Source organism: Mus musculus, assembly GCF_000001635.26.
Source record: "Mus musculus strain C57BL/6J unplaced genomic contig, GRCm38.p6 C57BL/6J MSCHRUN_CTG21".
NCBI lineage: Eukaryota > Metazoa > Chordata > Mammalia > Rodentia > Muridae > Mus > Mus musculus.
Window position 1 is genome coordinate 31468 of NT_166450.1, and position 7270 is coordinate 38737.

Consider the following 7270-nt stretch of genomic DNA (forward strand, 5'->3'; position numbering starts at 1 on the left):
CAAATCTTCTCAGTAGAGATTTCTGGGGAAAAATATCAGGGAAAGCCACACATCAATGAAAGAAAAGTGATTTTAGAGAATTCCTAGCTTGTGTCCTATATGCGTGCAAGGTTCACATCACAATTTCACATCTCTTAACCTTGACCTTGACAGTGTTCATCTGCTAGAGTGTCTGTGAGATTTAAATAAGTCTGTGAATTCTATAACATGGTTCTCGACATGTATTTATAATAAAAAACGAGAGAGCCGCTGAGGCAGCACCCTTTTCGGGCCGCAGACAGCCGGCTACCGTCCCGACCAGAGGACAGGTGTCCGCCTGGCTCGGAAGGCCTCAGCCTCAGGAGCAGCGGGTGCCACCTTGGTTCCGGGACTCCGCTGAACTTAGGAAATTAGTCTGAACAGGTGAGAGGGTGCACCACAGAACCCGACAGCTTCTGGGACCTGCCAAAGCAACACAGCTTCTGGGAAAGGTCCTGTTTTGGGCCTTCTTCTTTGGCCAGGAGGAGGTCCAAACACAAGATATCTGCTCACCTTCCCTGTAAGAGGAGAGCTTGCCAGCAGAGAGTGCTCTGAGCTCTGAAACTCAGAGGAGAGAGTCTGTCTCCCAGGTCTGCTGATAGATGGTAACAGAATCACCAGAAGAACAATCTCTAAACAGAGTCAACTCTAACAACTAACTCCAGAGATTACCAGATGGCAAAAGGTAAACTTAGGAATCTTACTAACAGGAACCAAGACCACTCACCATCATCAGAACCCAGCACTCCCACTTCGCCCAGTCCAGGGCACCCCAACACACCCGAAAACCTAGACACAGATTTAAAAGCATATCTCATGATGATGGTAGAGGACATCAAGAAGGACTTTAATAACTCACTTAAAGAAATACAGGAGAACAATGCTAAAGAGTTACAAGCCCTTAAAGAAAAACAGGAAAACACAATCAAACAGCTAGAAGTCCTTACAGAAAAAGAGGAAAAAACATACAAACAGGTGATGGAAATGAACAAACACCATACTAGACATAAAAAGGGAAGTAGACACAATAATAGAAAACTCAAAGTGAGGCAACACTGGAGATAGAAACCCTTAGGAAAGAAATCTGGAACCATAGATTCGAGCATCAGCAACAGAATACCAGGAGATGGAAGAGAGAATCTCAGGTGCAGAAGATTCCATAGAGAACATCGGCACAACAATCAAAGAAAATACAAAATGCAAAAGGAACCTAACTCAAAACATCCAGGAAATCCAGGACACAATGAGAAGACCAAACCTACGGATAATAGGAGTGGATGAGAATGAAGATTTTCAACTCAAAGGACCAGCAAATATCTTCAACAAAATTATAGACAAAAACTTCCCAAACCTAAAGAAAGAGATGCCCATAAACATACAAGAAGCATACAGAACTCCAAATAGACTGGATCAGAAAAGAAATTCCTCCCGACACATAATAATCAGAACAACAAATGCACTAAATAAAGATAGAATACTAAAAGCAGTAAGGGAAAAAGGTCAAGTAACGTATAAAGGCAAGCCAATCAGAATTACACCAGATTTTTCACCAGAGACTATGAAAGCCAGAAGAGCCTGGACAGATGTTATACAGACACTAAGAGAACACAAATGCCAGCCCAGGCTACTATACCCAGCCAAACTCTCAATTACCATAGATGGAGAAACCAAAGTATTCCACGACAAAACCAAATTCACACATTACCTTTCCACGAATCCAGCCCTTCAAAGGATAATAACAGAAAAAACCAATACAAGGATGGGAACCTCGCCCTAGGAAAAACAAGAAGGTAATCCCTCAACAAACCTAAAAGAAGACAGCCACAAAAACAGAATGCCAACTTTAACAACAAAAATAAGAGGAACCAACAATTACTTTTCCTTAATATCTCTTAATATCAATGGTCTCAACTCCCCAATAAAAAGACATAGACTAACAAACTGGCTACACAAACAAGACCCAACATTTTGTTGCTTACAGGAAACTCATCTCAGAGAAAAAGATAGACACTACCTCAGAATGAAAGGCTGGAAAACAATTTTCCAAGCAAATGGTATGAAGAAACAAGCTGGAGTAGCCATCCTAATATCTGATAAGATTGACTTCCAACCCAAAGTCATCGAAAAAGACAAGGAGGGGCACTTCATACTCATCAAAGGTAAAATCCTCCAAGAGGAACTCTCAATTCTGAATATCTATGCTCCAAATACAAGGGCAGCCACATTCATTAAAGAAACTTTAGTAAAGCTCAAAGCACACATTGTACCTCACACAATAATAGTGGGAGACTTCAACACACCACTTTCACCAATGGACAGATCATGGAAACAGAAACTAAACAGGGACACAGTGAAACTAACAGAAGTTATGAAACAAATGGATCTGACAGATATCTACAGAACATTTTATCCTAAAACAAAAGGATATACCTTCTTCTCAGCACCTCACGGGACCTTCTCCAAAATGTGACCACATAATTGGTCACAAAACAGGTCTCAACAGAATACAAAAATATTGAAATTGTCCCATGCATCCTATCAGATCACCATGCACTCATGGCGTGATCTTCAATAACAAAATAAATAATAGAAAGCCGCCATTCACGTGGGAAACTGAATGAACACTCTTCTCAATCATACCTTGGTCAAGGAAGGAATAAAGAAAGAAATTAAGGACTTCTTAGAGTTCAATGAAAATGAAGCCACTTCACACCGAAACTAATGGGACACAATGAAAGCATTCCTGAAGAGGAATCAACTTCATAGCTCTGAGTGCCTCCAAAAAGAAACTAGAGAGAGCATACATTAGCAGCTTGACAACACACCTAAAAGCTCTAGAACAAAAGGAAGCAAATTCACCCAAGAGGAGTAGACGGCAGGAAATAATCAAACTCAGGGGCAAAATCAACCAAGTGGAAACAAGAAGAACTATTCAGAGAATCAACCAATCGAGGAGCTGGTTCTTTGAGAAAATCAACAAGATAGACAAACCCTTGGCCAGACTCACTAGAGGGCACAGGGAAAGCATTCTAGTTAACAAAATCAGAAATGAGAAGGGAGACATAACAACAGATCCTGAAGAAATCCAAAATACCATCAGATCCTTCTACAAAGGGCTATACTCAACAAAACTGGAGAACCTGCATGAAATGGAGAAGTTTCTAGACAGATACCAGGTACTAAAGTTGAATCAAGATCAGGTTAATGATCTAAACAGCCTTATATCCCCCAAAGAAATAGAAGCAGTCATTAATAGTCTCCCAACCAAAAAAAAAGCCCAGGACCAGATGGGTTCTAGTGGAGAGTTCTATCTGACCTTCAAAGAAGATCTAATCCCAGTTCTTCACAAACTATTCCACAAAATAGAAACAGAAGGTCCTCTACCCAGCTCATTCTATGAAGCCACAATTACTCTGATACCTAAACTACAAAAAGACCCCACAAAGATAGAGAACTTCAGACCAATATTCCTTATGAATATTGATGCAAAAATCCTCAATAAAGTTCTTGCTAACCAAATCCAAGAACACATCAAAACAATCATCCATCATGACCAAGTAGGTTTCATTCCAGGGATGCAGGGGATGGTTCAATATACGGAAATCCATCAACGTAATCCAGTATATAAACAAACTCAAAGACAAAAACCACATGATAATCTGGTTAGATACAGAGAAAGCATTTGACAAGATCCAACACCCATTCACGAATAAAAGTCTTGGAAAGATCAAGGAATTCAAGGCCCATACCTAAACAATGATAAAAAGCAATCTACAGCAAACCAAGTAGCCAACAATCAAAAGTAAATGGTGAAGAAGCTTGAAGCAATCCCACTAAAATCAGGGACTAGACAAGGCTGTCCATCTCTCTCCCTACCTATTCAACATTGTACTTGAAGTCCTAGCCAAGCAATTAGACAGCAAAAGGAGATCAAGGGGATACAAATTGGAAAGGAAGAAGTCAAAATATCCCTTTTTGCAGATGATATGATAGTATATATAAGTGACCCTAAAAATTCCACCAGAGAACTCCTAAGCCTGATAAAAAGCTTCAGTGAAGTAGCGGGATATAAAATTAACTCAAACAAGTCAATGGCCTTTCTCTACACAAAGGACAAGCAGGCTGAGAAAGAAATTAGGGAAACAACACCCTTCTCAATAGCCACAAATAATATAAAATACCTAGGCGTGACTCTAACTAAGGAAGTGAAAGATCTGTATGACAAGAACTTCATGTCTCTGAAGAAAGAAATTAAAGAAGATCTCAGAAGATGGAAAGATCTCTCATGCTCATGGATCAGCAGGATCAATATAGTAAAAATGGCTATCTTGCCAAAAGCAATCTACAGATTCAATGCAATCCCCATCAAAATTCCAACTCAATTCTTCAACGAATTAGAAAGGGCAACTTGGCACGATTCATCATGGAATAACAAAAAACCGAGGATAGCAAAAACTCTTCTCAATGATAAAAGAACCTCTGGTGGAATCACCATGCCCGACCTAAAGCTGTACTACAGAGCAATTGTGATAAAAACTGCATGGTACTGGTATAGCGACAGACAAGTAGACCAATGGAACAGAATTGAAGACCCAGAGCTGAACCCACACAACTATGGTCACTTGATCTTTGACAAGGGAGCTAAAACCATCCAGTGGAAAAAAGACAGCATTTTCAACAAATGGTGCTGGCACAACTGCCTGTTATCATGTAGAAGATTGCGAATTGATCCATTGCTATCTCCTTGTACTAAGGTCAAATCTAAGTGGATTAAGGAACTCCACATAAAACCAGAGACACTGAAACTTATAGAGGAGAAAGTAGGGAATAGCCTCAAAGATATGGGTACAGGGGAGAAAATACCTGAATAAAACAGCAATGGCTTGTGCCGTAAAATCGAGAATTGACAAATGGGACCTCATGAAACTGCAAAGCTTCTGCAAGGCAAAAGACACCGTCAATAAGACAAAATGGCCACCAACAGATTGGGAAATGATATTTACCTATCCTAAATCAGATAGAGGACTAATATCCAATATATATAAAGAACTCAAGAATGTGGACTCCAGAAAATCAAATAACCCCATTAAAAAATGGGGCTCAGAGCTAAACAAAGAATTCTCACCTGAGGAATACCGAATGGCTGAGAAACACCTGAAAAAATGTTCAGCATCCTTAATTATCAGGGAAATGCAAATCAAAACAACCCTGAGATTCTATCTCACACCAGTCAGAATGGCTAAGATCAAAAATTCAGGTGCCAGCAGATGCTGGCGAGGATGTGGAGAAAGAGGAACACTCCTCCATTGTTGGTGGGAATGCAAGCTTGTACAACCACTCTGGAAATCAGTCTGGCGGTTCCTCATTGGACATGGTACTACGGAGGATCCTGCAATACCTCTCCTGGGCATATATCCAGAAAAATTTCCAACTGGTAAGAAAGAAACATGCTTCACTGTGTTCATAGCAGCCTTATTTATAATAGCCAGAAGCTGGAAATAACCCAGATGCCCCCCAACAGAGGAATGGATACAAAAAATGTGGTAGAGTACTACTCAGCTATTAAAAAGAATGAATTTATGAAATTCCTAGGCAAATGGTTGGACCTGGAGGGCATCATCCTGAGTGAGGTAATCCAATCACAAAAGAACTCAAATGATATGTACTCACTGATAATTGGGTATTAGCCAAGAAACTTAGAATACCCAAGATATAAGTTACAATTTGCAAGACACATGAAACTAAAGAAGAACGAAACCAAAGTGTGGACACTTTGCCCCTTTTTAGAATTGGGAACAAAACACCCATGGAAGGAGTTACAGAGACAGAGTTTGGAGCTGAGACAAAAGGATGGACCATCTAGAGACTTCCATATGCAGGGATCCATCCCATAATCAGCCTACAAACGCTGACACCATTGCATACACTAGCAAGATTTTGTTGAAAGGACCTCAATATAGCTGTCTCTTGTGAGACTATGCCGGGGCCTAGCAAACACATAATTGGATGCTCACAGTCAGCTATTGGATGGAACACAGGGCCCCCAATGGAGGAGGTAGAGAAAGTACCCAAGGAGCTAAAGGGATCTGCAACCCTATAGGTGGAACAACATTATGAACCGTGGAGCTCTTGACTCTAGCTGCACATGTATCAAAGATGGCCTAGTCGGCCATCACTGGAAAGAGAGGCCCATTGGACTTGCAAACTTTATATGCCCCAGTACAGGGGAACTCCAGGGCCAAAAGGTGGGAGTGGGTGGGTAGGAAATTGGGGGGGTTATTGGGGACTTTTGGAATAGCATTGGAAATGTAAATGAAGAAAATACCTAATTAAAAATATAAAAGAAAAAAGAAAAAAAAAGAGCTATAACTCACTCCCCATTCCTCATGCCTTGTAATTTTACCAAGGACACTCCTTAGAAATGAGCTATAGCCCAACTCCTCCCAACACCTCCCATCTCTCCTCCCAACTCCTCCCAACTCTTCCTACCTCTCCTCCCAACTACTCCCAATTCCTCAGCTAGCTGGTAAAAGCCCCCTACTGTTCCTGCTTGGGGTCGAACTCCCCTGCCCTGTGCATCGGAAGGTGTTCGTCCTCAACTAGCTGATAATAAAGCCTCTTGCAGTTTGCATCAGGTGTGGTTTTCTCTCCAGTCATTGGGGTACTGGACAGCTCATCCCAGGACTTGAGCAGAAGCCCTGTTTGGGGGTCTTACATGTGGGGGCTCATCTGCTGGGATTTGTGGCCTATGCCAATTCTCAGAGACCCCGCTTGGAGGTAAGATCCTATCTTTGACTATGTCTTTGTCTGCCGCTGTGTTTTAATTCAGTATTCTTGGTTTGCAGTCATCCACGCTCTTGAGAGCAACGAACTCCCTGTCTGGGATGGAGGGGAGGGTTACTCGACAGATGACAGACATGTCAGAGGTGACCGGCTGCCACCCTGGGAGATGTCCCAGGAGGTCTAAGGGAGCTCCAGGGACGCCTGGAAATCTCCCATCTGGGTGCCAAGTGAGAGTATACTCACTCAGCTGTCTGTTTCTGATACTGGGTGCCAAGTGAGTTTGCTCACTCAACTGTCTGATTGGGTCCTTGTTTCAGTTTTCATAATTTTTTTGTGTGTATATATTATTTATATCCCTGTATGTGACTCTGACGATGGGACAGACTATTAGCACTCCCCTTGGACTGACTCTTTAGCATTGGACTGAAATCTAAGACTAGGGCTCACAATCTGTCTGTGGATGTCAGAA